Raw genomic sequence first — 11,210 nt, 5'->3', positions numbered from 1 at the left:
AATATGTATATAATCAATATAAAGGGACTGGCTGAAGTTCTATATAATAATGAAAAGGGTTATTTAAGCATCAGATTGTGATTTTATGAAAAACTATCTTCAGATATTTGAAAAGAGTAGAAATTCTGTGTAAGGTCTGAGATTAGAATTAGAATTGGTGAGTAGAAGTTAAGTTTTCATATCACCATTTTTGAAGAAATGTCTAACAAAGTGATAGCTTCTTCTATTCTTTTAGTTTTCATTTAAAAAAAAAACTAAGAAATGGATTCAGGTCTTTTTCAGAAAACCAACAAAACACTTCATTTTATTATTTTTGTCTTACTGATGCTCTTTTATTAAAAAAAATTGTAACTTCAACATGATAACTACCCTCCAACATGAAATACACCCTTCCCTTGTAAGAGAGGAGTCAAACTGAGCACATTGGCCATGTCTGGCACTGTATGCCTCATCCCTCACCTACAGTCCACCGCCTCTCTGCTGACAGATGGGAGACATAATGTTAGCTCTCTGCTGACAGATGGGAGACATATTTCATTGTTAGTTCTTTAAAGTCCAATTAGTCAGTGCCTTGATTAGAATTTTAAAGTTTTGTATTGTTGGTTTATTTTATATTACCCTCATCTTTGGGTGGTTGTTCTCCCAGATCTATTCAATTTATTCTGTATCAGTTTACGCAATTTTTCTGAGGGTTCTGAATTCTTTCTATTTCTCTCTTACATGTCTTTGCTTCACATTTTAAGAACTTTCCATATGAGACAATGTGGTACAGTGAAAAGAGCACTATTTGGGAGTTCAGAGACCTTGCTCTGGACCTTCACACTGGGTGAACTTGAGAGAGTTTGCGTCATACTCTGGTCTGTCTTCAGATGATATAAATCTTTCACCTTTTACTAAAGATTTCCATGGAGAGAGTTTGCATCTCTGGGTCTTGGTTTCCTTATCTATAAATTGCAGGGATTTGATGAAATGATCTCTGTGTTGCTTCCAGCTCTAAATCTATGAACAGTCTTATTCTGTTGGGAAGCTTTGTGGAGATTGAGATGTTCCATTTCAGCTTTGGGTCCAAATGTTGGATTGTTTTTAAAATTCTTCAACAATCGTGTCCCCTCCTAAAAGAAGCTCCACGTTATCATTGACCTGTAATGCTCACTGATCAGTTTGCAGCTCTTTTATCATCTAGTCAATAGCCACATTCTTTCTACCCCAGACACATTGACCTGGAGGACTTAATCTTTTTACCTCCAGAAATACCTCTCATAAGCTCCACTGTTCAAACTGATGAGGGCTTCATGTGACCCACTACATCCAAACAGACTCCAATCATGCTTCACTTTACTCCCGACCACCCTTGCTACTGCTTGTTTCTTCTTCACGGCTTACCTCTTTCCCTTGCATTTTAGTTCTTTTGCTATAAACAAATTAATTTTAAAAACTGTTTTGTATTGTCCACTCCCCTGTAGCCAATCATCATCTCAGTAACTTTCCAAACCAAAACATAGGTCCCTGGCCATCATCACCATATGTCATCTCCCTCTTTTAGAATGGAAGCTCTTTAAGGTCAGAAACTGTCTTCACTTTTATATATTTGTTTCCCAGGTACTTAGCACAGTGCCTAGCAAGTAGAAGGTGTTAATAAATGCCTTTTTAGTAACATTCAAAAGACATCCCTTTTAAAAAAGTGAATTAGAACCCTTAGGGATCCTGGAGATGAGAATCTCTCTCTCTCTCTCTCTCTCTCTCTCTCTCTCTCTCTCTCTCTCTCTCTCTCTCTCTCTCTCTCATTCTTGCAAGGCAAAGGGATTAAGTGACTTGCCAAAGGTCACACAGCTATGTAAGAATTAGGTGTCTGAGGCCAATTAGAACTCAGGTCCTCCTGACTCCAGGGCAGGTGCTCTATCCACTGCATCATTTAGCTGCCCCAAGATAGAATTTTGATGGTTAGTGTTGTCTTTGTGATAAATCAACAGAATGTCCTGGGTCCCTTTCAGGCCAAGGGTCAGGGGCAACTTGATATGGAAAGCAAAGTCTTTTGTCATAAATGTTGCATATGCCTCTGGTCAGGAAATTGGTTGAATCATAAAGCTTGATAATAAATTATTAATCAGACCATTGCTTTAAATAATTTGTTGAGACAATAAGAGAGATTCAGTTTTCAGAGCCAAATTCTTTACTTTTTATATAAACATGTTTTATGTAGAATTTTGAATTCTTTAGCCTTGTGCCTTTGGGGGGAGGAGAAGACAGGAAGGGAATGAAGTGAAGGGAGCAGGGCAGGATATTGAAAATGGGTTTCAATATTCTAAAGAGATACATACACACACACATATACATCTGAGTAATGGAAAATATGCCATTCCTTTGGATGCTTATCTTCCCCCTTATTTATATTAAGAATTTAGGTTTAGTAAAAAGTGTGCCTTTTACATTTTATATCAATAAACTTTTGCCAAAATGAAAACAATCCAGGGAGGAATTCTGTAATTAGTACATAAAAATGTTCACTAAAGAACAGTTTGTAATTACATGAGAAATTCAAATAGGGGAAAAACTATTTCTTTCAGAATAACACTATAGATAGAATTATATTTATTTTTCTCGATCTATGATTTAATCAATATAGAGGGAGCAATGCGGCAAAAAATGGAAAAAGCAGAGTCCAAAGGCAGAAGTTTGACTTTTGACTGTCCCATTTACTAATTTTGTGACCTTGGGAAAGTCATTTTACCTCTAAGCCACAGTTTCCTTAAACACAAAATGAAGAATTTGACTTCTAAAGCAACTTCCCTCTTTAAATCTATGACCCAATGAGATATCACTGTGGCTTGAACCAGTATTTTGAAAATAATTCTATTGTAGTACCATAAATTTAGAGCTACAAGGAAACTAAGATATCACAAAGTCTTCTATTTTACAGATGAGAAAAGTATAACATCATCATTTTAGCCTTGAAAAGGACTCCAGAGATTAAATCTTTTAATTTTACAGAAAAGGAAGGTGGTGATTCGAAATCTAAACCTCTATCTTCTGCCCCAAATTCAGAATTTCACAATAGGTCATGTTAACAGAGGAAATATGTTATAGGGCCAGAATTGTGAAGCTAGATCTTCTGGCTCAAAGAATCTGAGGCTACTGGATTTACTTTAAACAAAATTATTGCTAGCAATTAAATGGACTTTTCTCAAACACACTAAACTAAGAGCTTATAAAATACTAGAGGCTGATTAATTATGGAATAATACTGTTACAATAGATGAAAAGAATTGAATCTTAAGTAAACTAAAAAAGGGAAAGACAAATGATTAAATTATGGGTTCTAAGTAATAAAATAGAGATATAACTGCTATTCAAATAAATAAAATGATAGTTAACAAGACCAATACAGTAAATGCAAATTTGACCTCAAAAGTAAAGAACAATAAATGACTGATAATAGAAATAAGATAGAGACACAAAAATGTTAATAACCTGCAATTACTGTTTATAATTCTATGCTAATAATTTTGATAACTTTTAAAAAAGTGGGTAAACATCCATAAGTATAAAATTTATAAATAATAAGAAATAGATTAATAGGAAATAGACTAGCTAGGGAGGAGGAGGGATGGCTAGGGAAGGGGAAGATGGTGAGAGAGATAGGGAGAGAGTGAGAGAGAGGGTGAGAGAATAAGAGAGAGAAGGAGAGAGAGAGAGTCAGGGAGAGAGAGAAAGAGACAGAAAGAGAATAAGTTATTAATGGGATGCCCTTTAGAGACACTGGGACCAGATAGAATTGAATTTTTCCAACACTTTAAAGAATATTCTTTATGTTACATGGGTTGTAAATACAAAGATACTATTTCAAAAGTATTTTCCTGAAGCAAATATGGTTTTGATGTTTAAACCAGAAAAAGACAATGGTGGAAAAAGAAAATTTAGGCCCCATCTTATTAATACTGACACAAAATGGTGACTAGCAGAAATGAATATAACTAAAAAGTATTCATTGCTACTGAGTTATTATAAGACTATGAATGCAATAATTGAGCATTATTTTGAAAATTTTTAACATCATATCAATAGGCAAAATGTTTTAAGTGATAGTAATAATATTTAGAGATAGATCTTACAGATGTTCTAATTTATCAAATATTTATTAAACACCTACAAGCTAAGTATTTGCCATTGTGAACTATAAACACAGACAATTAAAAACATAATAATTTGATCTATATTAAATTCATAGTCCTTTCATGATTTTTAAGGTACAAAAATAGGAGTAAGAAGATATTTCTTTATATGATAAAAACTATCTCTCCAGAACTCCCCCATATGTAATGGGAAAGTGTTAAAAGCATTTACCTTAAAAACATATGAAAACATTCTCACCATTGCCATTGAACAGAGGTTTTAAAAATGCTAACAATAGCGATAAGTTTTGAAAAGTAATAAAAGGGATAAAATAGGTAACAAAGAGTTCCATACATCTCAATTTTCTGACATCTTTATTATAAAACCACAGAACTCAAAAATAACTGAAATAATAAATTACTTTAACAAAGTAGCTGGTTATAATAAAATCACCCAAAAGCATCTACAAACAAAATAAACCCAGAACAAATTGCTAGAAAAGGACACTACTTTTATAATAATGACAAAATTGCTGTAGAAACTATTTGGACATTAGCCTGTCAATACCCACAAAAGGCCTCTCTGTAGAGAAAAGTTTTAAAATGGTTTTGTAAGAATTAAAATAGAAAGACTGGATCAGTAGAAATATGGTATAATTGACTTGGAATTAGGATGACCTGGGTTCTAATCCTACCTTAGATGCTTCTTTCCTATATTCCTTTCAGTTCTAATTTTATGCTCCAAATGTTCAGTGATATTAATAGAATGCATATTCCTTATAAATAACTAAGATCATCTATTATTATTATTATTATTATTACTGATTTATTGGAATTTGACTAAAACTACTAATGTCATATTTTAAAGAATTAAAAAATGTATATGGAAAAATAAATGAGAACAAATTTTAACAGCAATTCTGCAGAAAAAGATTAATGAGGGAATAATCATTCCATGAGATTCCAAGATATTCTATCAAGTGACAACTATTAAAACACTATAGAAATACACAAAATGAAAAAAGGACAAAAAAGAGACCAAGTGGACTAAACTACAATCCATTTTACACAAAATACTTATATATAATAAACCTATGATTATGAAACTTAGAAAATGAATATTTAATAAAGTTAAGATACTGTATTTCACACCATATTTTAATAAATTCCTATTAGGGTGGGATGTAACATAAAAAATGTGACAAGGCTAATATATTATATTTGTCTCAAATTTGGAGAGGAAATCTATAAACAAAAACATCTGGTATTCTTTTGAAAACATTAATTTTGTGAATCCTGGAACTGCCAAAGAAGCAAAATTTCAAAAGATTCAAAGGGAAATGGAGAGATACCTGGAAAGCATATGAAGTCTGGCAAAATAATTTTGCCACGGATGAATTTTATGGAAGAAACACCTTAAATTATTTTGTTGAGGAAACGTATGCTTGACAAGGAGGTGGATCATACAAGTGAAAAATCCCAGTCTAGTATTGGTATTCTTTAAAAAGGAGCCTAGAGGAAAGTTTTCCATATGTTGGGTAGATCCTCTACGAATAATTATGGAAGGCCACTGGCAAGAATCACATGAGCTTAGAAGGCATGTATGGGCTGTGGTCTATACCATTGGATGGTAGACCTATATTGATATAGTTTATGATTATAGAATCTCAAAGTTAGAAGAGACTTGATAGTGCCAGCTATCTCATTCATATCTGACCAAGATTCTCATGTCCAACACAAGTATTTTAGAAAAAGTAAGAGAAAAATATTTTTTATTTTTAAAACAAATGGAATAAACTTCTGAAGAACAAATAAATTAATTATATTTTGAAAACAAAAATAATAAAATTAAAATGTTTTAAAGTAATAGATTAGGAAAATGATGATTACTTTTATCAGTAATAATATTTATAATTTGTAGGGAACCAATATAAAAATATTATCAGGCAAGTGGCTAGGAATAGGCCATTTGCAAAACTGGAGTTTTAAATTGTAAATAAAATTGTTCAAACTCGACTAATCAGAGAAGTATAAATTTAAACAACTTTGAGATACTCTTTAATAATTAATTTATAAAAACTAGTTAAGACCATGAGTCAGTATTATTAGGGCTATAAGGAAACAAGGCAAGTATTCTACTGAAATGCTGGTAGAAATGTAAATCAATATTTCCTCAGGTTGCAATTTTGTGATAAAAAATAAAAGTTATAAAACTATCCTACCTTTTCATCCAATGAAAGAAAAGGTGGAAGGAGGGAAAAAAGAAATAAAAGAAAGAACAAAGGAAAGAAGGAATGAACAAAGATGGATGGATTCCTGCCACTCACTGCCATCACTTTTGAATAAGAACCGTCATCTTTCTAAGCCTCCTTTTCCCTTCTTTAAAAGGCTTGATGGCCTTTAAAATCCCTTCCAATTCCATATTCTGGGATCCCTGCTTTCAAATCTCTGCTATGTGCTAACTAGTTAATTTATTTGTTTTCAATGTTATCATAGGACTATAAAATACAGAGAAGAGTAAAAACAGTCTGGTTAATTGGATTTTCTGCAGAGTAGAGAATTCTAGTTAAATGAAGTTTTGCCCTACACATAGGGAACTATGAAGCTGTCAGCATTTTTTATAAGCACAAAGCTATTATCCATAGTCAATAGAAGTCTCCCATCTGTCTTTGTTAGATAGACAAATACATTGTAATGGAAACCATCTCCTCTTTGGCTCAAACTGGAATAGGTTACAATGTGCTAATTAAGAATTGCATCATTTATCTATGAGAGAAATATTTACAAACCCAGGGCTGCAGGGATTACCAGGAAGGTGAGGTCGATAAACTCATTTCAGGATTAGGTCATTTCAGGCTGTTTGACTTCCTCTCACTGAACAAATTGCTTTGAGCTGATGAGAGGAGAAAATAAAATTAAGGAAATCAGATAACAGTTTCTTTATTCTAGTTTCCCAGCTGCCAAATTTGATATTGAATTTTATGGGTTGTCCTTGGACAGACCCTGCTAAGAATTTTGCTCCTTCCAGTACCTGCATCTCTAATTGTATTTTCATCTGACACTTCTTTCATTCATTATGTCTTTTAAGTTAAAAAAAAAAATCTTCAAATGTGTTGGGTTTTTTTTAAAAAGGAAGTCCCTCCAGAATGAAAGAAAGTAATTATAGTGGAAGCACAAGCATCAGTTGAATATCTCTCTCAGCACTTAACTACCTGTGTGACCATAAGCAAATCATTTCATTTGAGATTCAGCCTCCTCATTTGTAAAATGGAGATGATAATGCCTGTACTATTCAACTCCTAAATATCTTTTGAGGCCTAAATGACATAATATACAGAATTCTTTGTAACCTCAAAGCACCATACAAATACCAGCTATTAAAATTGTCATTGTTATAGTTTTGTCATTATTCTCATCTTGATCAATGGAATTCCCATAGAAATGATCCTAGGACAAGTCAAGTCACTTTATATTTTATGTTCTGCAAAGCATTGAACAAATGAATGAAATTACTACTTTTGGCAATTTAATTTAAAAGCATCAGAATATAAATTTTTCTTCTTTAAGTTTCATCTTGGAATGCTTTGAGCAAATACAGATAATGACCTTATATCCCAATGTTTTGGACAAGAAGACAGGAACAATATGTATCTTATTCTATTCCCATGAGGTTTTGATTCCTTTTACTAGTTCTGTATATAGAATGTCCCAAAAGACTTGAGTTTCAAACTTAAAGCTGAAAATTGTCCTAAGACTTTTGGGACACTCTATATTTTAAAATTTTTCATTCTATCTAGATTTATCTAGCATTTCTAGATTTTTCCATATTTATAAAGCATTAAAAAACACGATCATTTTATACACACAACAACCCTGTGAGATAGATATTATTATTATCCTCTCCATTTTACAGATGAGAAAACTGAGGCAGATAGAGGTTGAGGAACTTGCCCAGGATCACACAACTGTGACAAATTATAAATATCTGGTATCTTGAATCCTATTAATACCATCATTCTCAAGTACTGAAGGATCATGTTACATCTGGGTAAATTATGTTATAGCAAGAATTCAGTCTATGATAATGATTTCTTTCCAGGGCTAATTATAGCATCATCAAAACAAAGAAGGAAGAGAACTTTGGAGTCATCTAGGTCAACCCCTTCATTATATAAACTGAAGCACCAGAAAGTTCAGTGACTTGCCCAAGATCACACAAACAGTAAACATCCAAACCAAGACCTGAGTCAAACTTGTCTACAAGACAGACTCTGGGCTCTTTCCACCACACTGTTCTGCCTCTCTTCCACTTTTACTGACCCTAATTCTCAAGATATTTGGGTGATCTTTATTTCTAATGAAAGAATCTATCATCTGTGAGCTTAGGAAAGATGTTAATCTTTAGGTATATAATTTTAGTTATCTGGGAGGGAGGAGGAAGGGGGAGGGGAAATTGTGAAATTCCAAACCTTCCAAAAATGATTGGTAGAAACTACTATTGTATATAATTAGAAAACAAATAAAATATTTATATAAAAATAATTTTGGTCATCTGATCATATCTTTCAACGGATGCAGTACGTGCTAATTTTTTGCACCCTGAAGTGATATGTTGCACAGTTTCTACTATTTCCTTGCATAAAACAATCAATAACTAACTTCCTTAAGTACAACCCATCTATAAGTTTCAATAAGGATCTGATGCTGAATTGCTATTACAAACCTTTTCAGAATTTATATAAATAAATTCACACAACTCAATCATTTAACTACTATTCTAAAATTTTTCCTTGTTCATTGAAATTTTCTATCACTGTTTTCTCCCCTGGATCTCTATCATCTTCCCTTTCCTGTTGGGGTTTCCAACAAGCAGGTGGCTGATCTATGATCAAGGCTACCAGCTTGCCTTAAGATTTTAAGGTTCATTTAACATTTTAAAATTCTACTCATCTTTCTCTCAGATCCTAGACACAGTTTTGAAGATTTCTGTCATTTCTATGTCTTGTTCTCAGGCAATAAAAAATATTCACTGTTTAATTGGAGAATTTGATACTGAATTTGTACCACTAAGTATTGATATGGGTAAAAAGCTACCTTAAGTGTTAATCATATAGGGAAAAAAACCATAATTAGGATGAGAAAATAAGGACTTTATCTCAGGATGGTAAATTGAGAGGCACTGAAAACATCTTGTGGGCCTTCTGTATCACAGCAATAAATGAAATTAACCCTTTAGGGAGAATAGTTTGTTAAAATAGGAAGCTACTCTAGAGGAGGGTTGGAGTGAACTCATCTCCTCCCACATACCCCTGTAGTTTCTTTCTTCTCTCTCAATTACTAACTAATCTATCCATTATCGCAGTGGATACTGGGCTGGTGTCTCTCCCCTTCCCCCAGCCAAGGCTTGCTTCTAGCATCTCATCTTACATGCAACTTCTGCTATTCACCCCAGGGACAAAAGTCCCTAGCTACAGCTCCACCGGGGCAAAAGGCTGAATTTGAAAGCTTCCTTTATTGATTATTTCAAACTGTTAAATCTGGTTTTCTTTTAATGTCACAAGAAAATTTCATACAGGTCTCCTAACAATGTTGTTAGAGAAATTTCTTAGATGGTGAAGTGGCTGGCAGGAGAAGAGGAGAAGAAAGAATGGAGGAAGATAGTCTAGGTTATATCATTTAATTAGTTATCAGTGTCTAGATGCTCAGTTTCCATAATTATGAATGAAAATTTTGTCAGGGCCCTAGATTTAAGACAGACCTCATCTAACATTTCTTCCCCTCGGTCAAGTCTAAAGGAAAAAGCTATTCATTCCTTAAACTACAGCTCACACTGACCTTTCTAGTATTTACCATAATTTGGCATCTTTTCAGGTCACTTGCTCTGAATAACTAATTAGGGCTCTAAAGCTATTATTTCAGGAATTCCCCAAAACTTTGCAGAGTGTTGACCAATACTGATTTATTGATGTTATTATTATTATTATTATCATCATCAATTATTAATATGCATGCACTGCTTTTAATTTATAAAGTATATCATACCATTATTTCATTTAAACCTCACAATAACCCTGTAAAAGTAGTAATTATAGGTATCAACACATTTAACATAAGAGGAAACCGAGTCTGATAGCACTTAAGTGACATCCATAACTAATATCAAAGATGAGATTTGAATCCAAGATTTATAGGTCCTGCTATGCCACTGTAGAATCATCGAATCACAGAATTTGAGAGTGACCATCTGATCTCACCCATATAAGAAAGGAATGCCCACTGTAATCTATCCAACACCCGCTCACTTACTCATTGCTTTCAAGTTCCAAGGAGGGAAAAACCTTTTGGGATAGTCATTTCATTTCGGGAGAGCTTTAATTCTTAGGAATTGTTTTTCCAACATAAAGCTCATTTTCTTCTTGTTCACTTCAATCCACACTCTCAGTCCTTCTCTCAGAGGCCAAATAGATTAAGTGTAATCTTTTGTCTACATGAAGACAGTTGAACATGTCCCTACTGAGGCTTCTCTTCTCCAAGTTAAATATGCATAGTTCCCTCAAATGATTTTCATATTACATGAATTAAGATTGCCCTCCTCTGAACCCTCTCAGTTCTCTCAATGCCCTTCCAAACCTTTGGCACCCAGAACTAAACACAATGCTGCAAATGAGGTCTGATGAGTCCAGAGGTCAGTAAGACTGTCACCTCCACTAGAAGCTCTGTATCTCAACTCAAGGCAACCCAAGATTTGAAGATCAACAGTGATTAAGCTAGAAAGGACATTACAGATCGTTTACTCCACCACTTACTCACTCACCCACCCACCATTTACAAATAAGGAAGTGGTGGAGCCAGAATTGGGGTTTTGACAAAGTTTTTCAATATTGTTATCAATGATTTGGATAAAACCATAGAAAGCATGTTTCTCAAATTTGCAGGTGATAGGGGCAGCTAGGTGATACAGTGGATAGAGTGCCGGCCCTGGAGTCGGGAGGACCTGAGTTCAAATCCAGCCTCAGATGCTTAATAATGACCTAGCTGTGTGGCCTTGGGCAAGTCACTAAACCATCATTTACTTGCCAAAAAAAATCCAAACAAAACAAA

At 33.7% G+C, this 11,210-nt stretch overlaps 1 pseudogene; it reads left to right on the top strand.

The window, feature by feature from the left end:
* Window positions 1-849: 849 nt before the first annotated feature.
* Window positions 850-971, top strand: LOC141492430 (U5 spliceosomal RNA; annotated as a pseudogene).
* Window positions 972-11,210: the final 10,239 nt, after the last annotated feature.

Source organism: Macrotis lagotis, chromosome 6 (genome assembly GCF_037893015.1).
Source record: "Macrotis lagotis isolate mMagLag1 chromosome 6, bilby.v1.9.chrom.fasta, whole genome shotgun sequence".
NCBI lineage: Eukaryota > Metazoa > Chordata > Mammalia > Peramelemorphia > Peramelidae > Macrotis > Macrotis lagotis.
The sequence above is the reverse complement of the archived record's forward strand: the minus strand, read 5'-3'. Positions and strand labels throughout refer to the sequence as shown.